A 23,562-nucleotide genomic window follows, 5' to 3' on the forward strand; every position below is an offset into this window, starting at 1 on the left:
AAGATCAAACAGCTTGCATGAAATATGAATAAGTACAATGTCTAAAACATGTTTCAAATGTTATTACCAGATATAGTAAAAATAAAACGTGAAATAGTAATTTTTGTTTATTTTTTTTTTATGAAGACACAATTGTACTGGTAATATTATTTTAGAAAAGCGTGTTCATTAATAAACACAAAATATATTATATTTTGACAGAAACAGTCGAGATTCTGTTTTAATTAAGTATTAGTGTTAAGTTTGTGATGTTTTTTTTAAAAACTAATCAAATTTACCCTCATAATCCAAACAATAAATCAAAACATTGCTTTTTATATTGCTTTGTTTATATAATACAAATCGGCAACTGGACTATAATGTTAGGTAAAACTTGTGATACCGTCAAATTGTTGTCTTCTCAAACGATGGAAATACCGTAATAAATTGTCGATGTCACAACAACCTTATTGTGTATTGTGAACAGTGAAGTATAACCCTAAGTGCACGATGAGTAGTACATAGCGGGCAGGGGAGGAAATCAGAGTAATTCTGAAAACATATTCTTATATGAAATCACGGAAGTACTCTGCTATTATTAGACCACATTTAACGTTTGGGTCCAATCTTCAATAGCTACCCTATGAATACAACCGCTAATGATCGATCCACGGTCGTAGAGTAAATGCTTCTCCGACGATACACACTATGAAATCAGCTGCTAAGTTCAGTACACGTACAATACAACGCTAACCTCGTAATGGAATTCGCTTTCGTTGACATTTTTTTACGTAAAAATTCGGCGTAGGCGAAAATTTTGACATGTAAACAGCAATGTTTAAGTCACCGTACATACCTTGTTCAGCAAAATGAAGTGTCGACATGAAAGTGAAATTGCCAAAGAGCAGTAACTAAAAATGGCGAACCCTACTGTCAACGAGATTGTTTCTATTTGGCTGATCACGTGACTGCGTTGCTATATACTCGCTATGCTAATTGCTTTCCCTGTCAAGACACCTATAGAAAAAAAAAAACCTGCACGGCTGGAATACGCAGGAAATCTCAAAAACATCCAGACACGACACTACGTGTAATATATGTTTTAAATACGCTTTCTATTTTCGTAACAGAGTATGTCCGATTCACGCGTGTTTAAAATCAGTTACTGTAAAATACTTTATTTTAGCTGGAATTAATTTTCGCTGAAAAGACTTACTAGTACCTGTATAGAATTTATTTTCAGTGTTTTTTGACGAGTTGAATGAAAAATATAGGGAAATTGGTATATTTGCTTGATTTTCATTTAATTGAATCATCCCCCCTCAGCGAAAATAGCAAATAATTTAATATTTTACAGTATTACGTATTTCCATGATATTCAACTTTCGGGTATTTTTTTTTCTTTTCCATTTATCCATCATGACGTCGATCGCCGAACAAATAGTCAATGGCGACAAACTTGATACAAAAGATTACATAAATAAAATATAAGTAGTTTTCACGACGTCACAATGTTTGTTTATCTATAAGTTGTTTTCCATCACAAATTCACTTGTAACATTAAAAAGAAACACTGATTCCTGTCATAGTTATCTGCACAACAAACTTATAATGGATAGAACATAATCCGATATTGAAAGTGTGATGATATGCAAAATATATCGCTGCGAGCAGGGTTCGAACCTGCGCGGGGAGACCCCATTGGATTTCAAGTCCAACGCCTTAACCACTCGGCCATCACAGCAGCACGCAAACGTTATGTATTGTGTAAGTGTTATCGCAGAATGCATTGTGTTTGCAAACAATAGACTTTGTGTTGATAAACAATACATACATAACAAATAATTCATGGTATAATAAAAGAAGGGGTGTTATGAAATAATGTGTCCCACTTAAACTTTTTAAAACATGTTTGTAAATGTGTGTGTTTTACGTTGATTCCACAATTTAATTTGTATTACTATGTGTATATTACTGTATATGAAATAATGTATTAATGTATCTGACCGGAAATAATGTTAGTAGAAACACAACACATTTTTAAAAAAAGAAGTACATGTGTAATATCAACAAATTTTAGTATAAATGACAGAATGTTTAATTTATAGTGATCTACATTAGTATTATTTGCTACGCAACACGCTAAGATCAACAATATAGTCTTTGATTTAAATATCTGACAAGATTTGAAAGTAGCCCACCATGTTTACTCTGTAAACAGTGGACCCCATAACTTAATGTTAAAATCTTTCCATACACACTAAATTAAAACCAATGCTCTATACCATTTGACTGAAACGCCGCTAAATGTTTAATAAATGTCATGGTTAACTAAAGAAGTAGATTTCAATTGTGATGTATGACACAAAAAATAAGTCCAGACATTATTTCTATTTGTCATCTCAGGCTGGTACTCACCCGTGCAAAGGCTTGGTTGGAGCCACGTCAACCGGGTCAGTCAAATTATTTCACAGGTTGCGTAGGACGGCGTCACATTACACATTTCCAAGAAAATATATTTATTTCATAATTGGGCTATAGACGAGGATGTAACAATGACGTATAAAGTCAAGAAGAGTTATAACATTACATCAATGCACTGGTTGTCGCCGCATTGCTGGAGTTAAGCTACGTCGAGCGTGGTTAGTATTTGCTTGTTTGTTTGTTTTTTCTTTGACACTCTCAGCGCAGCAAAAGTATTCGCTTCATCTTCATAAATATTTATAAATTTCACAAGCTCCGCACTTTGCTTTGCTCGATTGACATTTATAGATATTTATAAAGACGAAGGACATAACTTTGTTGCGCCAAGAGTAATTGATTAAATAATTATACGAATATTATTGCGCCCGGGTTATAATTATGTAGCTAATGAGGCATTTATCTAGTTATTCATTTGAAAAGACATATGAGTACTTAAAGTCAAGATATTATCACTGGATTTAAGAATTGACGTAATACACACAGTAACCACGTTATGTCAATGCATCGAACTTAGGTGTCGACTTATTTTCTTCTGCCCCCACCTCCACGCACACACACAATAAAAACAATGGGGGTTTGCTACTCTTAAATATACATCATGACGTATGTGTCATTTGATTTGAGCTATCTGAAACAAGATGTTGGTCATTTCTCTTTGGCATATTTTATTCAGTCTATGTTTTTTTTTTCACGCATTAGTCATGAATATTCATAAGTATTGTTTAGAGTTTACATGCGGAATACGTCCCACCTGCCTTAATTTCAGTATGCACGTTTATGGGAACAAGGACCACACATTCCGAAAGGCCATTGCCCACGTACACATGTTCTGCATTCACATATCGCGGATCAAATGTTCGAGGACCATTCGTGCAAATTAGGTCACACTACGACTTACTGACGGCCTTCAAAAGTATGTTAATTTCCTACTATGGTAGTTATATGTACGCCAAGATCAGTTACCTAATATAAACTATAATAATGTTATCTCCGTCAAGCCTAGTTAAGATCTATGGTAATTATATCTACAAATATATCTGCCCCTCTCACACACAGATAAACTAACTAAATTAAGGAGATTCGCTACTCGTAAATATTAGCCGTGAATGAAGAATTGAAATAGGAGTTATATTAATAGACCTAGTATTCTCGTTACGTTAATGCATCGAACTACGGCACCCACAAAAATGTACCGTCCCACACAAATACAACAAAACAAAACAAACCAAACCAACTATATTAAGAGGGTTCGCTTCACATGTATTTATTTGTCATGCGTACGAGTTTTTAAGTCCAGGGCACACGACATCTAATATTTAAGCATGAAGCAATATGCAAATGAAACTAGGGTCAGAGTACAAATTTCCGACACAATGACTGTATAGTAGTCACTAGAAAAGGTGTTGACGGTGTTTGTGGCATTTTACCATCATTAGTCCGTTTCAGTTTTATATACGCCACATTTAGAAATTCTCCACACGATATATAGAACAAAACAAGAAGAAACCTTGTCGACGCGATGTGATGTAGTGACTTAAATATGTGATACAGATGCCTACGGCCATACCACGTAGAATGCACCGGTTCTCGTCCGATCACCGAAGTTAAGCTGCGTCGGGCGTGGTTAGTACTTGCATGGGAGACCGGCTGGGAATACCACTTGTCGTAGGCTTTTTCATTTTCTCTCTCTCAATTTTATCTTTCTCTCTCATTTTTATATCCCATTCTCATATTTTTTTTTCATAAAATATTTTACTTGCCCTCAAACTATTATTTTCACACTTTTTTCGCCAACAAATTTGTTTTGCCTTTCGAACCAATGACCACAAGAGGGCGCACCACCAAGCCGACGAACAACTTGATTCGTCATCAGTGTCAATTTACCGTTAATCGCATCCATTTTCAACACTTGTTTGTCACGGAAAATAAACCCAGTTTCTAAATATATCTTATTCTAGATTATGGCGCTGTATTTTTTCCAATTTCTCACTGATATTTATTGGATTGCAAACACGGTGATATTAGAAGAAACCAACTTAAATAGTCTTTGATATCTGTTTATACGTTTCAAAAATAATTCCAAGGTATTGTGTTTTTTGTTTTCATAAAAAAGATTACATCTGTGTAACATTTTTCGTTCTAGGAAACTACTACAAACTATGGTTAGAGTTATATCTACGTCTAGCCTAGTTAACTGTTATGAACTAAGATAACTGCATGTACGTCTAGCCTAGTTAACTACTATAAACTACGATAAATATATGTTCATGAAGACTAGTTAACTATAATGAACAATGACAATTGTATTTGCGTCAGACCTCGTTAACTACTATAACTTATGATAAATATATATTCATGAGGACGAGTTAACTATAATGAACTATGCTAATTATATTTACGTCAGGCCTAGTAAAGTATACTATCAACTATTTTAATTATATATTCGTTAAGACCGGTTAACTACGACGAACTATGCTAATTATATTTTCATCAGACCGAGTTAACTACTTTAAACTATGATAGTTATATGTACGCCAAGATCAGTTACCTAATATAAACTATAATAATGTTATCTCCGTCAAGCCTAGTTAAGATCTATGGTAATTATATCTACAAATATATCTGCCCCTCTCACACACAGATAAACTATCTAAATTAAGGAGATTCGCTACTCGTAAATATTAGCCGTGAATGAAGAATTGAAATAGGAGTTATATTAATAGACCTAGTATTCTCGTTACGTTAATGCATCGAACTACGGCACCCACTAAAATGTACCGCCCCACACAAATACAACAAAACAAAACAAACCAACTAAATTAAGAGGGTTCGCTACACATGTATTTATTTGTCATGCGTACGAGTTTTTAAGTCCAGGGCACACGACATCTAATATTTAAGCATGAAGCAATATGCAAATGAAACTAGGGTCAGAGTACAAATTTCCGACACAATGACTGTATAGTAGTCACTAGAAAAGGTGTTGACGGTGTTTGTGGCATTTTACCATCATTAGTCCGTTTCAGTTTTATATACGCCACATTTAGAAATTCTCCACACGATATATTGAACAAAACAAGAAGAAACCTTGTCGACGCGATGTGATGTAGTGACTTAAATATGTGATACAGATGCCTACGGCCATACCACGTAGAATGCACCGGTTCTCGTCCGATCACCGAAGTTAAGCTGCGTCGGGCGTGGTTAGTACTTGCATGGGAGACCGGCTGGGAATACCACGTGTCGTAGGCTTTTTCATTTTCTCTCTCTCAATTTTATCTTTTTCTCTCATTTTTATATCCCATTCTCATATTTTCTTTTCATAAAATATTTTACTTGCCCTCAAACTATTATTTTCACACTTTTTTCGCCAACAAATTTGTTTTGCCTTTCGAACCAATGACCACAAGAGGGCGCACCACCAAGCCGACGAACAACTTGATTCGTCATCAGTGTCAATTTACCGTTAATCGCATCCATTTTCAACACTTGTTTGTCACGGAAAATAAACCCAGTTTCTAAATATATCTTATTCTAGATTATGGCGCTGTATTTTTTCCAATTTCTCACTGATATTTATTGGATTGCAAACACGGTGATATTAGAAGAAACCAACTTAAATAGTCTTTGATATCTGTTTATACGTTTCAAAAATAATTCCAAGGTATTGTGTTTTTTGTTTTCATAAAAAAGATTACATCTGTGTAACATTTTTCCTTCTAGGAAACTACTACAAACTATGATTAGAGTTATATCTACGTCTAGCCTAGTTAACTGTTATGAACTAAGATAACTGTATGTACGTCTAGCCTAGTTAACTACTATAAACTACGATAAATATATGTTCATGAAGACTAGTTAACTATAATGAACAATGACAATTGTATTTGCGTCAGACCTCGTTAACTACTATAACTTATGATAAATATATATTCATGAGGACGAGTTAACTATAATGAACTATGCTAATTATATTTACGTCAGGCCTAGTAAAGTATACTATCAACTATTTTAATTATATATTCGTTAAGACCGGTTAACTACGACGAACTATGCTAATTATATTTTCGTCAGACCGAGTTAACTACTTTAAACTATGATAGTTATATGTACGCCAAGATCAGTTACCTAATATAAACTATAATAATGTTATCTCCGTCAAGCCTAGTTAAGATCTATGGTAATTATATCTACAAATATATCTGCCCCTCTCACACACAGATAAACTATCTAAATTAAGGAGATTCGCTACTCGTAAATATTAGCCGTGAATGAAGAATTGAAATAGGAGTTATATTAATAGACCTAGTATTCTCGTTACGTTAATGCATCGAACTACGGCACCCACTAAAATGTACCGCCCCACACAAATACAACAAAACAAAACAAACCAACTAAATTAAGAGGGTTCGCTACACATGTATTTATTTGTCATGCGTACGAGTTTTTAAGTCCAGGGCACACGACATCTAATATTTAAGCATGAAGCAATATGCAAATGAAACTAGGGTCAGAGTACAAATTTCCGACACAATGACTGTATAGTAGTCACTAGAAAAGGTGTTGACGGTGTTTGTGGCATTTTACCATCATTAGTCCGTTTCAGTTTTATATACGCCACATTTAGAAATTCTCCACACGATATATTGAACAAAACAAGAAGAAACCTTGTCGACGCGATGTGATGTAGTGACTTAAATATGTGATACAGATGCCTACGGCCATACCACGTAGAATGCACCGGTTCTCGTCCGATCACCGAAGTTAAGCTGCGTCGGGCGTGGTTAGTACTTGCATGGGAGACCGGCTGGGAATACCACGTGTCGTAGGCTTTTTCATTTTCTCTCTCTCAATTTTATCTTTTTCTCTCATTTTTATATCCCATTCTCATATTTTCTTTTCATAAAATATTTTACTTGCCCTCAAACTATTATTTTCACACTTTTTTCGCCAACAAATTTGTTTTGCCTTTCGAACCAATGACCACAAGAGGGCGCACCACCAAGCCGACGAACAACTTGATTCGTCATCAGTGTCAATTTACCGTTAATCGCATCCATTTTCAACACTTGTTTGTCACGGAAAATAAACCCAGTTTCTAAATATATCTTATTCTAGATTATGGCGCTGTATTTTTTCCAATTTCTCACTGATATTTATTGGATTGCAAACACGGTGATATTAGAAGAAACCAACTTAAATAGTCTTTGATATCTGTTTATACGTTTCAAAAATAATTCCAAGGTATTGTGTTTTTTGTTTTCATAAAAAAGATTACATCTGTGTAACATTTTTCGTTCTAGGAAACTACTACAAACTATGATTAGAGTTATATCTACGTCTAGCCTAGTTAACTGTTATGAACTAAGATAACTGTATGTACGTCTAGCCTAGTTAACTACTATAAACTACGATAAATATATGTTCATGAAGACTAGTTAACTATAATGAACAATGACAATTGTATTTGCGTCAGACCTCGTTAACTACTATAACTTATGATAAATATATATTCATGAGGACGAGTTAACTATAATGAACTATGCTAATTATATTTACGTCAGGCCTAGTAAACTATACTATCAACTATTTTAATTATATATTCGTTAAGACCGGTTAACTACGACGAACTATGCTAATTATATTTTCATCAGACCGAGTTAACTACTTTAAACTATGATAGTTATATGTACGCCAAGATCAGTTACCTAATATAAACTATAATAATGTTATCTCCGTCAAGCCTAGTTAAGATCTATGGTAATTATATCTACAAATATATCTGCCCCTCTCACACACAGATAAACTATCTAAATTAAGGAGATTCGCTACTCGTAAATATTAGCCGTGAATGAAGAATTGAAATAGGAGTTATATTAATAGACCTAGTATTCTCGTTACGTTAATGCATCGAACTACGGCACCCACTAAAATGTACCGCCCCACACAAATACAACAAAACAAAACAAACCAACTAAATTAAGAGGGTTCGCTACACATGTATTTATTTGTCATGCGTACGAGTTTTTAAGTCCAGGGCACACGACATCTAATATTTAAGCATGAAGCAATATGCAAATGAAACTAGGGTCAGAGTACAAATTTCCGACACAATGACTGTATAGTAGTCACTAGAAAAGGTGTTGACGGTGTTTGTGGCATTTTACCATCATTAGTCCGTTTCAGTTTTATATACGCCACATTTAGAAATTCTCCACACGATATATTGAACAAAACAAGAAGAAACCTTGTCGACGCGATGTGATGTAGTGACTTAAATATGTGATACAGATGCCTACGGCCATACCACGTAGAATGCACCGGTTCTCGTCCGATCACCGAAGTTAAGCTGCGTCGGGCGTGGTTAGTACTTGCATGGGAGACCGGCTGGGAATACCACGTGTCGTAGGCTTTTTCATTTTCTCTCTCTCAATTTTATCTTTTTCTCTCATTTTTATATCCCATTCTCATATTTTCTTTTCATAAAATATTTTACTTGCCCTCAAACTATTATTTTCACACTTTTTTCGCCAACAAATTTGTTTTGCCTTTCGAACCAATGACCACAAGAGGGCGCACCACCAAGCCGACGAACAACTTGATTCGTCATCAGTGTCAATTTACCGTTAATCGCATCCATTTTCAACACTTGTTTGTCACGGAAAATAAACCCAGTTTCTAAATATATCTTATTCTAGATTATGGCGCTGTATTTTTTCCAATTTCTCACTGATATTTATTGGATTGCAAACACGGTGATATTAGAAGAAACCAACTTAAATAGTCTTTGATATCTGTTTATACGTTTCAAAAATAATTCCAAGGTATTGTGTTTTTTGTTTTCATAAAAAAGATTACATCTGTGTAACATTTTTCCTTCTAGGAAACTACTACAAACTATGATTAGAGTTATATCTACGTCTAGCCTAGTTAACTGTTATGAACTAAGATAACTGTATGTACGTCTAGCCTAGTTAACTACTATAAACTACGATAAATATATGTTCATGAAGACTAGTTAACTATAATGAACAATGACAATTGTATTTGCGTCAGACCTCGTTAACTACTATAACTTATGATAAATATATATTCATGAGGACGAGTTAACTATAATGAACTATGCTAATTATATTTACGTCAGGCCTAGTAAAGTATACTATCAACTATTTTAATTATATATTCGTTAAGACCGGTTAACTACGACGAACTATGCTAATTATATTTTCGTCAGACCGAGTTAACTACTTTAAACTATGATAGTTATATGTACGCCAAGATCAGTTACCTAATATAAACTATAATAATGTTATCTCCGTCAAGCCTAGTTAAGATCTATGGTAATTATATCTACAAATATATCTGCCCCTCTCACACACAGATAAACTATCTAAATTAAGGAGATTCGCTACTCGTAAATATTAGCCGTGAATGAAGAATTGAAATAGGAGTTATATTAATAGACCTAGTATTCTCGTTACGTTAATGCATCGAACTACGGCACCCACTAAAATGTACCGCCCCACACAAATACAACAAAACAAAACAAACCAACTAAATTAAGAGGGTTCGCTACACATGTATTTATTTGTCATGCGTACGAGTTTTTAAGTCCAGGGCACACGACATCTAATATTTAAGCATGAAGCAATATGCAAATGAAACTAGGGTCAGAGTACAAATTTCCGACACAATGACTGTATAGTAGTCACTAGAAAAGGTGTTGACGGTGTTTGTGGCATTTTACCATCATTAGTCCGTTTCAGTTTTATATACGCCACATTTAGAAATTCTCCACACGATATATTGAACAAAACAAGAAGAAACCTTGTCGACGCGATGTGATGTAGTGACTTAAATATGTGATACAGATGCCTACGGCCATACCACGTAGAATGCACCGGTTCTCGTCCGATCACCGAAGTTAAGCTGCGTCGGGCGTGGTTAGTACTTGCATGGGAGACCGGCTGGGAATACCACGTGTCGTAGGCTTTTTCATTTTCTCTCTCTCAATTTTATCTTTTTCTCTCATTTTTATATCCCATTCTCATATTTTCTTTTCATAAAATATTTTACTTGCCCTCAAACTATTATTTTCACACTTTTTTCGCCAACAAATTTGTTTTGCCTTTCGAACCAATGACCACAAGAGGGCGCACCACCAAGCCGACGAACAACTTGATTCGTCATCAGTGTCAATTTACCGTTAATCGCATCCATTTTCAACACTTGTTTGTCACGGAAAATAAACCCAGTTTCTAAATATATCTTATTCTAGATTATGGCGCTGTATTTTTTCCAATTTCTCACTGATATTTATTGGATTGCAAACACGGTGATATTAGAAGAAACCAACTTAAATAGTCTTTGATATCTGTTTATACGTTTCAAAAATAATTCCAAGGTATTGTGTTTTTTGTTTTCATAAAAAAGATTACATCTGTGTAACATTTTTCGTTCTAGGAAACTACTACAAACTATGATTAGAGTTATATCTACGTCTAGCCTAGTTAACTGTTATGAACTAAGATAACTGTATGTACGTCTAGCCTAGTTAACTACTATAAACTACGATAAATATATGTTCATGAAGACTAGTTAACTATAATGAACAATGACAATTGTATTTGCGTCAGACCTCGTTAACTACTATAACTTATGATAAATATATATTCATGAGGACGAGTTAACTATAATGAACTATGCTAATTATATTTACGTCAGGCCTAGTAAACTATACTATCAACTATTTTAATTATATATTCGTTAAGACCGGTTAACTACGACGAACTATGCTAATTATATTTTCGTCAGACCGAGTTAACTACTTTAAACTATGATAGTTATATGTACGCCAAGATCAGTTACCTAATATAAACTATAATAATGTTATCTCCGTCAAGCCTAGTTAAGATCTATGGTAATTATATCTACAAATATATCTGCCCCTCTCACACACAGATAAACTATCTAAATTAAGGAGATTCGCTACTCGTAAATATTAGCCGTGAATGAAGAATTGAAATAGGAGTTATATTAATAGACCTAGTATTCTCGTTACGTTAATGCATCGAACTACGGCACCCACTAAAATGTACCGCCCCCCCCCCCCACAAATACAACAAAACAAAACAAACCAACTAAATTAAGAGGGTTCGCTACACATGTATTTATTTGTCATGCGTACGAGTTTTTAAGTCCAGGGCACACGACATCTAATATTTAAGCATGAAGCAATATGCAAATGAAACTAGGGTCAGAGTACAAATTTCCGACACAATGACTGTATAGTAGTCACTAGAAAAGGTGTTGACGGTGTTTGTGGCATTTTACCATCATTAGTCCGTTTCAGTTTTAAATACGCCACATTTAGGAATTTTCCACACGATATATAGAACAAAACAAGAAGAAACCTTGTCGACGCGATGTGATGTAGTGACTTAAATATGTGATACAGATGCCTACGGCCATACCACGTAGAATGCACCGGTTCTCGTCCGATCACCGAAGTTAAGCTGCGTCGGGCGTGGTTAGTACTTGCATGGGAGACCGGCTGGGAATACCACGTGTCGTAGGCTTTTTCATTTTCTCTCTCTCAATTTTATCTTTTTCTCTCATTTTTATATCCCATTCTCATATTTTCTTTTCATAAAATATTTTACTTGCCCTCAAACTATTATTTTCACACTTTTTTCGCCAACAAATTTGTTTTGCCTTTCGAACCAATGACCACAAGAGGGCGCACCACCAAGCCGACGAACAACTTGATTCGTCATCAGTGTCAATTTACCGTTAATCGCATCCATTTTCAACACTTGTTTGTCACGGAAAATAAACCCAGTTTCTAAATATATCTTATTCTAGATTATGGCGCTGTATTTTTTCCAATTTCTCACTGATATTTATTGGATTGCAAACACGGTGATATTAGAAGAAACCAACTTAAATAGTCTTTGATATCTGTTTATACGTTTCAAAAATAATTCCAAGGTATTGTGTTTTTTGTTTTCATAAAAAAGATTACATCTGTGTAACATTTTTCGTTCTAGGAAACTACTACAAACTATGATTAGAGTTATATCTACGTCTAGCCTAGTTAACTGTTATGAACTAAGATAACTGTATGTACGTCTAGCCTAGTTAACTACTATAAACTACGATAAATATATGTTCATGAAGACTAGTTAACTATAATGAACAATGACAATTGTATTTGCGTCAGACCTCGTTAACTACTATAACTTATGATAAATATATATTCATGAGGACGAGTTAACTATAATGAATTATGCTAATTATATTTACGTCAGGCCTAGTAAACTATACTATCAACTATTTTAATTATATATTCGTTAAGACCGGTTAACTACGACGAACTATGCTAATTATATTTTCGTCAGACCGAGTTAACTACTTTAAACTATGATAGTTATATGTACGCCAAGATCAGTTACCTAATATAAACTATAATAATGTTATCTCCGTCAAGCCTAGTTATGATCTATGGTAATTATATCTACAAATATATCTGCCCCTCTCACACACAGATAAACTATCTAAATTAAGGAGATTCGCTACTCGTAAATATTAGCCGTGAATGAAGAATTGAAATAGGAGTTATATTAATAGACCTAGTATTCTCGTTACGTTAATGCATCGAACTACGGCACCCACTAAAATGTACCGCCCCCCACAAATACAACAAAACAAAACAAACCAACTAAATTAAGAGGGTTCGCTACACATGTATTTATTTGTCATGCGTACGAGTTTTTAAGTCCAGGGCACACGACATCTAATATTTAAGCATGAAGCAATATGCAAATGAAACTAGGGTCAGAGTACAAATTTCCGACACAATGACTGTATAGTAGTCACTAGAAAAGGTGTTGACGGTGTTTGTGGCATTTTACCATCATTAGTCCGTTTCAGTTTTATATACGCCACATTTAGAAATTCTCCACACGATATATAGAACAAAACAAGAAGAAACCTTGTCGACGCGATGTGATGTAGTGACTTAAATATGTGATACAGATGCCTACGGCCATACCACGTAGAATGCACCGGTTCTCGTCCGATCACCGAAGTTAAGCTGCGTCGGGCGTGGTTAGTACTTGCATGGGAGACCGGCTGGGAATACCACGTGTCGTAGGCTTTTTCATTTTCTCTCTCTCAATTTTATCTTTTTCTCTCATTTTTATATCCCATTCTCATATTTTCTCTTCATAAAATATTTTACTTGCCCTCAAACTATTATTTTCACACTTTTTTCGCCAACAAATTTGTTTTGCCTTTCGAACCAATGACCACAAGAGGGCGCACCACCAAGCCGACGAACAACTTGATTCGTCATCAGTGTCAATTTACCGTTAAATGCAGCCATTTTCAACACTTGTTTGTCACGGAAAATAAACCCAGTTTCTAAATATATCTTATTCTAGATTATGGCGCTGTATTTTTTCCAATTTCTCACTGATATTTATTGGATTGCAAACACGGTGATATTAGAAGAAACCAACTTAAATAGTCTTTGATATCTGTTTATACGTTTCAAAAATAATTCCAAGGTATTGTGTTTTTTGTTTTCATAAAAAAGATTACATCTGTGTAACATTTTTCGTTCTAGGAAACTACTACAAACTATGATTAGAGTTATATCTACGTCTAGCCTAGTTAACTGTTATGAACTAAGATAACTGTATGTACGTCTAGCCTAGTTAACTACTATAAACTACGATAAATATATGTTCATGAAGACTAGTTAACTATAATGAACAATGACAATTGTATTTCCGTCAGACCTCGTTAACTACTATAACTTATGATAAATATATATTCATGAGGACGAGTTAACTATAATGAACTATGCTAATTATATTTACGTCAGGCCCAGTAAACTATACTATCAACTATTTTAATTATATATTCGTTAAGACCGGTTAACTACGACGAACTATGCTAATTATATTTTCGTCAGACCGAGTTAACTACTTTAAACTATGATAGTTATATGTACGCCAAGATCAGTTACCTAATATAAACTATAATAATGTTATCTCCGTCAAGCCTAGTTAAGATCTATGGTAATTATACCTACAAATATATCTGCCCCTCTCACACACAGATAAACTATCTAAATTAAGGAGATTCGCTACTCGTAAATATTAGCCGTGAATGAAGAATTGAAATAGGAGTTATATTAATAGACCTAGTATTCTCGTTACGTTAATGCATCGAACTACGGCACCCACTAAAATGTACCACCCCACACAAATACAACAAAACAAAACAAACCAACTAAATTAAGAGGGTTCGCTACACATGTATTTATTTGTCATGCGTACGAGTTTTTAAGTCCAGGGCACACGACATCTAATATTTAAGCATGAAGCAATATGCAAATGAAACTAGGGTCAGAGTACAAATTTCCGACACAATGACTGTATAGTAGTCACTAGAAAAGGTGTTGACGGTGTTTGTGGCATTTTACCATCATTAGTCCGTTTCAGTTTTATATACGCCACATTTAGGAATTTTCCACACGATATATAGAACAAAACAAGAAGAAACCTTGTCGACGCGATGTGATGTAGTGACTTAAATATGTGATACAGATGCCTACGGCCATACCACGTAGAATGCACCGGTTCTCGTCCGATCACCGAAGTTAAGCTGCGTCGGGCGTGGTTAGTACTTGCATGGGAGACCGGCTGGGAATACCACGTGTCGTAGGCTTTTTCATTTTCTCTCTCTCAATTTTATCTTTTTCTCTCATTTTTATATCCCATTCTCATATTTTCTTTTCATAAAATATTTTACTTGCCCTCAAACTATTATTTTCACACTTTTTTCGCCAACAAATTTGTTTTGCCTTTCGAACCAATGACCACAAGAGGGCGCACCACCAAGCCGACGAACAACTTGATTCGTCATCAGTGTCAATTTACCGTTAATCGCATCCATTTTCAACACTTGTTTGTCACGGAAAATAAACCCAGTTTCTAAATATATCTTATTCTAGATTATGGCGCTGTATTTTTTCCAATTTCTCACTGATATTTATTGGATTGCAAACACGGTGATATTAGAAGAAACCAACTTAAATAGTCTTTGATATCTGTTTATACGTTTCAAAAATAATTCCAAGGTATTGTGTTTTTTGTTTTCATAAAAAAGATTACATCTGTGTAACATTTTTCGTTCTAGGAAACTACTACAAACTATGATTAGAGTTATATCTACGTCTAGCCTAGTTAACTGTTATGAACTAAGATAACTGTATGTACGTCTAGCCTAGTTAACTACTATAAACTACGATAAATATATGTTCATGAAGACTAGTTAACTATAATGAACAATGACAATTGTATTTGCGTCAGACCTCGTTAACTACTATAACTTATGATAAATATATATTCATGAGGACGAGTTAACTATAATGAATTATGCTAATTATATTTACGTCAGGCCTAGTAAACTATACTATCAACTATTTTAATTATATATTCGTTAAGACCGGTTAACTACGACGAACTATGCTAATTATATTTTCGTCAGACCGAGTTAACTACTTTAAACTATGATAGTTATATGTACGCCAAGATCAGTTACCTAATATAAACTATAATAATGTTATCTCCGTCAAGCCTAGTTAAGATCTATGGTAATTATACCTACAAATATATCTGCCCCTCTCACACACAGATAAACTATCTAAATTAAGGAGATTCGCTACTCGTAAATATTAGCCGTGAATGAAGAATTGAAATAGGAGTTATATTAATAGACCTAGTATTCTCGTTACGTTAATGCATCGAACTACGGCACCCACTAAAATGTACCACCCCACACAAATACAACAAAACAAAACAAACCAACTAAATTAAGAGGGTTCGCTACACATGTATTTATTTGTCATGCGTACGAGTTTTTAAGTCCAGGGCACACGACATCTAATATTTAAGCATGAAGCAATATGCAAATGAAACTAGGGTCAGAGTACAAATTTCCGACACAATGACTGTATAGTAGTCACTAGAAAAGGTGTTGACGGTGTTTGTGGCATTTTACCATCATTAGTCCGTTTCAGTTTTATATACGCCACATTTAGGAATTTTCCACACGATATATAGAACAAAACAAGAAGAAACCTTGTCGACGCGATGTGATGTAGTGACTTAAATATGTGATACAGATGCCTACGGCCATACCACGTAGAATGCACCGGTTCTCGTCCGATCACCGAAGTTAAGCTGCGTCGGGCGTGGTTAGTACTTGCATGGGAGACCGGCTGGGAATACCACGTGTCGTAGGCTTTTTCATTTTCTCTCTCTCAATTTTATCTTTTTCTCTCATTTTTATATCCCATTCTCATATTTTCTCTTCATAAAATATTTTACTTGCCCTCAAACTATTATTTTCACACTTTTTTCGCCAACAAATTTGTTTTGCCTTTCGAACCAATGACCACAAGAGGGCGCACCACCAAGCCGACGAACAACTTGATTCGTCATCAGTGTCAATTTACCGTTAAATGCAGCCATTTTCAACACTTGTTTGTCACGGAAAATAAACCCAGTTTCTAAATATATCTTATTCTAGATTATGGCGCTGTATTTTTTCCAATTTCTCACTGATATTTATTGGATTGCAAACACGGTGATATTAGAAGAAACCAACTTAAATAGTCTTTGATATCTGTTTATACGTTTCAAAAATAATTCCAAGGTATTGTGTTTTTTGTTTTCATAAAAAAGATTACATCTGTGTAACATTTTTCGTTCTAGGAAACTACTACAAACTATGATTAGAGTTATATCTACGTCTAGCCTAGTTAACTGTTATGAACTAAGATAACTGTATGTACGTCTAGCCTAGTTAACTACTATAAACTACGATAAATATATGTTCATGAAGACTAGTTAACTATAATGAACAATGACAATTGTATTTCCGTCAGACCTCGTTAACTACTATAACTTATGATAAATATATATTCATGAGGACGAGTTAACTATAATGAACTATGCTAATTATATTTACGTCAGGCCCAGTAAACTATACTATCAACTATTTTAATTATATATTCGTTAAGACCGGTTAACTACGACGAACTATGCTAATTATATTTTCGTCAGACCGAGTTAACTACTTTAAACTATGATAGTTATATGTACGCCAAGATCAGTTACCTAATATAAACTATAATAATGTTATCTCCGTCAAGCCTAGTTAAGATCTATGGTAATTATACCTACAAATATATCTGCCCCTCTCACACACAGATAAACTATCTAAATTAAGGAGATTCGCTACTCGTAAATATTAGCCGTGAATGAAGAATTGAAATAGGAGTTATATTAATAGACCTAGTATTCTCGTTACGTTAATGCATCGAACTACGGCACCCACTAAAATGTACCACCCCACACAAATACAACAAAACAAAACAAACCAACTAAATTAAGAGGGTTCGCTACACATGTATTTATTTGTCATGCGTACGAGTTTTTAAGTCCAGGGCACACGACATCTAATATTTAAGCATGAAGCAATATGCAAATGAAACTAGGGTCAGAGTACAAATTTCCGACACAATGACTGTATAGTAGTCACTAGAAAAGGTGTTGACGGTGTTTGTGGCATTTTACCATCATTAGTCCGTTTCAGTTTTATATACGCCACATTTAGGAATTTTCCACACGATATATAGAACAAAACAAGAAGAAACCTTGTCGACGCGATGTGATGTAGTGACTTAAATATGTGATACAGATGCCTACGGCCATACCACGTAGAATGCACCGGTTCTCGTCCGATCACCGAAGTTAAGCTGCGTCGGGCGTGGTTAGTACTTGCATGGGAGACCGGCTGGGAATACCACGTGTCGTAGGCTTTTTCATTTTCTCTCTCTCAATTTTATCTTTTTCTCTCATTTTTATATCCCATTCTCATATTTTCTTTTCATAAAATATTTTACTTGCCCTCAAACTATTATTTTCACACTTTTTTCGCCAACAAATTTGTTTTGCCTTTCGAACCAATGACCACAAGAGGGCGCACCACCAAGCCGACGAACAACTTGATTCGTCATCAGTGTCAATTTACCGTTAATCGCATCCATTTTCAACACTTGTTTGTCACGGAAAATAAACCCAGTTTCTAAATATATCTTATTCTAGATTATGGCGCTGTATTTTTTCCAATTTCTCACTGATATTTATTGGATTGCAAACACGGTGATATTAGAAGAAACCAACTTAAATAGTCTTTGATATCTGTTTATACGTTTCAAAAATAATTCCAAGGTATTGTGTTTTTTGTTTTCATAAAAAAGATTACATCTGTGTAACATTTTTCGTTCTAGGAAACTACTACAAACTATGATTAGAGTTATATCTACGTCTAGCCTAGTTAACTGTTATGAACTAAGATAACTGTATGTACGTCTAGCCTAGTTAACTACTATAAACTACGATAAATATATGTTCATGAAGACTAGTTAACTATAATGAACAATGACAATTGTATTTGCGTCAGACCTCGTTAACTACTATAACTTATGATAAATATATATTCATGAGGACGAGTTAACTATAATGAATTATGCTAATTATATTTACGTCAGGCCTAGTAAACTATACTATCAACTATTTTAATTATATATTCGTTAAGACCGGTTAACTACGACGAACTATGCTAATTATATTTTCGTCAGACCGAGTTAACTACTTTAAACTATGATAGTTATATGTACGCCAAGATCAGTTACCTAATATAAACTATAATAATGTTATCTCCGTCAAGCCTAGTTAAGATCTATGGTAATTATACCTACAAATATATCTGCCCCTCTCACACACAGATAAACTATCTAAATTAAGGAGATTCGCTACTCGTAAATATTAGCCGTGAATGAAGAATTGAAATAGGAGTTATATTAATAGACCTAGTATTCTCGTTACGTTAATGCATCGAACTACGGCACCCACTAAAATGTACCACCCCACACAAATACAACAAAACAAAACAAACCAACTAAATTAAGAGGGTTCGCTACACATGTATTTATTTGTCATGCGTACGAGTTTTTAAGTCCAGGGCACACGACATCTAATATTTAAGCATGAAGCAATATGCAAATGAAACTAGGGTCAGAGTACAAATTTCCGACACAATGACTGTATAGTAGTCACTAGAAAAGGTGTTGACGGTGTTTGTGGCATTTTACCATCATTAGTCCGTTTCAGTTTTATATACGCCACATTTAGGAATTTTCCACACGATATATAGAACAAAACAAGAAGAAACCTTGTCGACGCGATGTGATGTAGTGACTTAAATATGTGATACAGATGCCTACGGCCATACCACGTAGAATGCACCGGTTCTCGTCCGATCACCGAAGTTAAGCTGCGTCGGGCGTGGTTAGTACTTGCATGGGAGACCGGCTGGGAATACCACGTGTCGTAGGCTTTTTCATTTTCTCTCTCTCAATTTTATCTTTTTCTCTCATTTTTATATCCCATTCTCATATTTTCTTTTCATAAAATATTTTACTTGCCCTCAAACTATTATTTTCACACTTTTTTCGCCAACAAATTTGTTTTGCCTTTCGAACCAATGACCACAAGAGGGCGCACCACCAAGCCGACGAACAACTTGATTCGTCATCAGTGTCAATTTACCGTTAATCGCATCCATTTTCAACACTTGTTTGTCACGGAAAATAAACCCAGTTTCTAAATATATCTTATTCTAGATTATGGCGCTGTATTTTTTCCAATTTCTCACTGATATTTATTGGATTGCAAACACGGTGATATTAGAAGAAACCAACTTAAATAGTCTTTGATATCTGTTTATACGTTTCAAAAATAATTCCAAGGTATTGTGTTTTTTGTTTTCATAAAAAAGATTACATCTGTGTAACATTTTTCGTTCTAGGAAACTACTACAAACTATGATTAGAGTTATATCTACGTCTAGCCTAGTTAACTGTTATGAACTAAGATAACTGTATGTACGTCTAGCCTAGTTAACTACTATAAACTACGATAAATATATGTTCATGAAGACTAGTTAACTATAATGAACAATGACAATTGTATTTGCGTCAGACCTCGTTAACTACTATAACTTATGATAAATATATATTCATGAGGACGAGTTAACTATAATGAATTATGCTAATTATATTTACGTCAGGCCTAGTAAACTATACTATCAACTATTTTAATTATATATTCGTTAAGACCGGTTAACTACGACGAACTATGCTAATTATATTTTCGTCAGACCGAGTTAACTACTTTAAACTATGATAGTTATATGTACGCCAAGATCAGTTACCTAATATAAACTATAATAATGTTATCTCCGTCAAGCCTAGTTATGATCTATGGTAATTATATCTACAAATATATCTGCCCCTCTCACACACAGATAAACTATCTAAATTAAGGAGATTCGCTACTCGTAAATATTAGCCGTGAATGAAGAATTGAAATAGGAGTTATATTAATAGACCTAGTATTCTCGTTACGTTAATGCATCGAACTACGGCACCCACTAAAATGTACCGCCCCCCACAAATACAACAAAACAAAACAAACCAACTAAATTAAGAGGGTTCGCTACACATGTATTTATTTGTCATGCGTACGAGTTTTTAAGTCCAGGGCACACGACATCTAATATTTAAGCATGAAGCAATATGCAAATGAAACTAGGGTCAGAGTACAAATTTCCGACACAATGACTGTATAGTAGTCACTAGAAAAGGTGTTGACGGTGTTTGTGGCATTTTACCATCATTAGTCCGTTTCAGTTTTATATACGCCACATTTAGAAATTCTCCACACGATATATAGAACAAAACAAGAAGAAACCTTGTCGACGCGATGTGATGTAGTGACTTAAATATGTGATACAGATGCCTACGGCCATACCACGTAGAATGCACCGGTTCTCGTCCGATCACCGAAGTTAAGCTGCGTCGGGCGTGGTTAGTACTTGCATGGGAGACCGGCTGGGAATACCACGTGTCGTAGGCTTTTTCATTTTCTCTCTCTCAATTTTATCTTTTTCTCTCATTTTTATATCCCATTCTCATATTTTCTCTTCATAAAATATTTTACTTGCCCTCAAACTATTATTTTCACACTTTTTTCGCCAACAAATTTGTTTTGCCTTTCGAACCAATGACCACAAGAGGGCGCACCACCAAGCCGACGAACAACTTGATTCGTCATCAGTGTCAATTTACCGTTAAATGCAGCCATTTTCAACACTTGTTTGTCACGGAAAATAAACCCAGTTTCTAAATATATCTTATTCTAGATTATGGCGCTGTATTTTTTCCAATTTCTCACTGATATTTATTGGATTGCAAACACGGTGATATTAGAAGAAACCAACTTAAATAGTCTTTGATATCTGTTTATACGTTTCAAAAATAATTCCAAGGTATTGTGTTTTTTGTTTTCATAAAAAAGATTACATCTGTGTAACATTTTTCGTTCTAGGAAACTACTACAAACTATGATTAGAGTTATATCTACGTCTAGCCTAGTTAACTGTTATGAACTAAGATAACTGTATGTACGTCTAGCCTAGTTAACTACTATAAACTACGATAAATATATGTTCATGAAGACTAGTTAACTATAATGAACAATGACAATTGTATTTCCGTCAGACCTCGTTAACTACTATAACTTATGATAAATATATATTCATGAGGACGAGTTAACTATAATGAACTATGCTAATTATATTTACGTCAGGCCTAGTAAACTATACTATCAACTATTTTAATTATATATTCGTTAAGACCGGTTAACTACGACGAACTATGCTAATTATATTTTCGTCAGACCGAGTTAACTACTTTAAACTATGATAGTTATATGTACGCCAAGATCAGTTACCTAATATAAACTATAATAATGTTATCTCCGTCAAGCCTAGTTAAGATCTATGGTAATTATATCTACAAATATATCTGCCCCTCTCACACACAGATAAACTATCTAAATTAAGGAGATTCGCTACTCGTAAATATTAGCCGTGAATGAAGAATTGAAATAGGAGTTATATTAATAGACCTAGTATTCTCGTTACGTTAATGCATCGAACTACGGCACCCACTAAAATGTACCGCCCCCCCCCCCCCCACAAATACAACAAAACAAAACAAACCAACTAAATTAAGAGGGTTCGCTACACATGTATTTATTTGTCATGCGTACGAGTTTTTAAGTCCAGGGCACACGACATCTAATATTTAAGCATGAAGCAATATGCAAATGAAACTAGGGTCAGAGTACAAATTTCCGACACAATGACTGTATAGTAGTCACTAGAAAAGGTGTTGACGGTGTTTGTGGCATTTTACCATCATTAGTCCGTTTCAGTTTTATATACGCCACATTTAGAAATTCTCCACACGATATATAGAACAAAACAAGAAGAAACCTTGTCGACGCGATGTGATGTAGTGACTTAAATATGTGATACAGATGCCTACGGCCATACCACGTAGAATGCACCGGTTCTCGTCCGATCACCGAAGTTAAGCTGCGTCGGGCGTGGTTAGTACTTGCATGGGAGACCGGCTGGGAATACCACGTGTCGTAGGCTTTTTCATTTTCTCTCTCTCAATTTTATCTTTTTCTCTCATTTTTATATCCCATTCTCATATTTTCTTTTCATAAAATATTTTACTTGCCCTCAAACTATTATTTTCACACTTTTTTCGCCAACAAATTTGTTTTGCCTTTCGAACCAATGACCACAAGAGGGCGCACCACCAAGCCGACGAACAACTTGATTCGTCATCAGTGTCAATTTACCGTTAATCGCATCCATTTTCAACACTTGTTTGTCACGGAAAATAAACCCAGTTTCTAAATATATCTTATTCTAGATTATGGCGCTGTATTTTTTCCAATTTCTCACTGATATTTATTGGATTGCAAACACGGTGATATTAGAAGAAACCAACTTAAATAGTCTTTGATATCTGTTTATACGTTTCAAAAATAATTCCAAGGTATTGTGTTTTTTGTTTTCATAAAAAAGATTACATCTGTG

At 34.6% G+C, this 23,562-nt stretch overlaps 1 protein-coding gene and 14 non-coding genes across 15 annotated transcripts in view; 13 read left to right on the forward strand and 2 right to left on the reverse strand.

Moving 5' to 3' along the window:
- LOC100369417 (anoctamin-7-like) overlaps window positions 1–951 on the reverse strand; it is a 34,848-nt gene extending 33,897 nt beyond the window's left edge. Inside the window, exon 1 of the mRNA XM_085497669.1 lies at window positions 836–951. The gene's annotated coding sequence lies outside the window, so the exon portion shown is untranslated. The remainder of the gene's footprint in view (window positions 1–835) is intronic.
- Window positions 952–1,641: 690 nt separating this feature from the next.
- Window positions 1,642–1,723, reverse strand: TRNAS-UGA (transfer RNA serine (anticodon UGA)). Its single transcript has one exon. It is a non-coding gene; the product is annotated as a tRNA-Ser (tRNA).
- A 2,293-nt stretch (window positions 1,724–4,016) lies between these two features.
- LOC144362028 (5S ribosomal RNA) lies at window positions 4,017–4,135 on the forward strand. The gene has a single exon (XR_013422509.2). It is a non-coding gene; the product is annotated as a 5S ribosomal RNA (ribosomal RNA).
- A 1,461-nt stretch (window positions 4,136–5,596) lies between these two features.
- On the forward strand, window positions 5,597–5,715 carry LOC144353962 (5S ribosomal RNA). Its single transcript, XR_013420907.2, has one exon. It is a non-coding gene; the product is annotated as a 5S ribosomal RNA (ribosomal RNA).
- A 1,461-nt stretch (window positions 5,716–7,176) lies between these two features.
- Window positions 7,177–7,295, forward strand: LOC144362037 (5S ribosomal RNA). The gene has a single exon (XR_013422518.2). It is a non-coding gene; the product is annotated as a 5S ribosomal RNA (ribosomal RNA).
- A 1,461-nt stretch (window positions 7,296–8,756) lies between these two features.
- On the forward strand, window positions 8,757–8,875 carry LOC144362029 (5S ribosomal RNA). Its single transcript, XR_013422510.1, has one exon. It is a non-coding gene; the product is annotated as a 5S ribosomal RNA (ribosomal RNA).
- Window positions 8,876–10,336: 1,461 nt separating this feature from the next.
- On the forward strand, window positions 10,337–10,455 carry LOC144362030 (5S ribosomal RNA). Its single transcript, XR_013422511.1, has one exon. It is a non-coding gene; the product is annotated as a 5S ribosomal RNA (ribosomal RNA).
- A 1,467-nt stretch (window positions 10,456–11,922) lies between these two features.
- Window positions 11,923–12,041, forward strand: LOC144362036 (5S ribosomal RNA). Its single transcript, XR_013420918.1, has one exon. It is a non-coding gene; the product is annotated as a 5S ribosomal RNA (ribosomal RNA).
- A 1,461-nt stretch (window positions 12,042–13,502) lies between these two features.
- Window positions 13,503–13,621, forward strand: LOC144362031 (5S ribosomal RNA). The gene has a single exon (XR_013422512.1). It is a non-coding gene; the product is annotated as a 5S ribosomal RNA (ribosomal RNA).
- A 1,461-nt stretch (window positions 13,622–15,082) lies between these two features.
- Window positions 15,083–15,201, forward strand: LOC144353970 (5S ribosomal RNA). Its single transcript, XR_013420914.2, has one exon. It is a non-coding gene; the product is annotated as a 5S ribosomal RNA (ribosomal RNA).
- A 1,461-nt stretch (window positions 15,202–16,662) lies between these two features.
- On the forward strand, window positions 16,663–16,781 carry LOC144353968 (5S ribosomal RNA). Its single transcript, XR_013420913.2, has one exon. It is a non-coding gene; the product is annotated as a 5S ribosomal RNA (ribosomal RNA).
- A 1,461-nt stretch (window positions 16,782–18,242) lies between these two features.
- LOC144362034 (5S ribosomal RNA) lies at window positions 18,243–18,361 on the forward strand. Its single transcript, XR_013422515.1, has one exon. It is a non-coding gene; the product is annotated as a 5S ribosomal RNA (ribosomal RNA).
- Window positions 18,362–19,822: 1,461 nt separating this feature from the next.
- On the forward strand, window positions 19,823–19,941 carry LOC144362035 (5S ribosomal RNA). The gene has a single exon (XR_013422516.1). It is a non-coding gene; the product is annotated as a 5S ribosomal RNA (ribosomal RNA).
- Window positions 19,942–21,402: 1,461 nt separating this feature from the next.
- LOC144353964 (5S ribosomal RNA) lies at window positions 21,403–21,521 on the forward strand. The gene has a single exon (XR_013420909.1). It is a non-coding gene; the product is annotated as a 5S ribosomal RNA (ribosomal RNA).
- A 1,469-nt stretch (window positions 21,522–22,990) lies between these two features.
- Window positions 22,991–23,109, forward strand: LOC146746191 (5S ribosomal RNA). Its single transcript, XR_014929356.1, has one exon. It is a non-coding gene; the product is annotated as a 5S ribosomal RNA (ribosomal RNA).
- The last annotated feature ends 453 nt before the right edge of the window (window positions 23,110–23,562 follow it).

Source organism: Saccoglossus kowalevskii, chromosome 4, assembly GCF_978046115.1.
Source record: "Saccoglossus kowalevskii chromosome 4, keSacKowa6.1, whole genome shotgun sequence".
NCBI lineage: Eukaryota > Metazoa > Hemichordata > Enteropneusta > Harrimaniidae > Saccoglossus > Saccoglossus kowalevskii.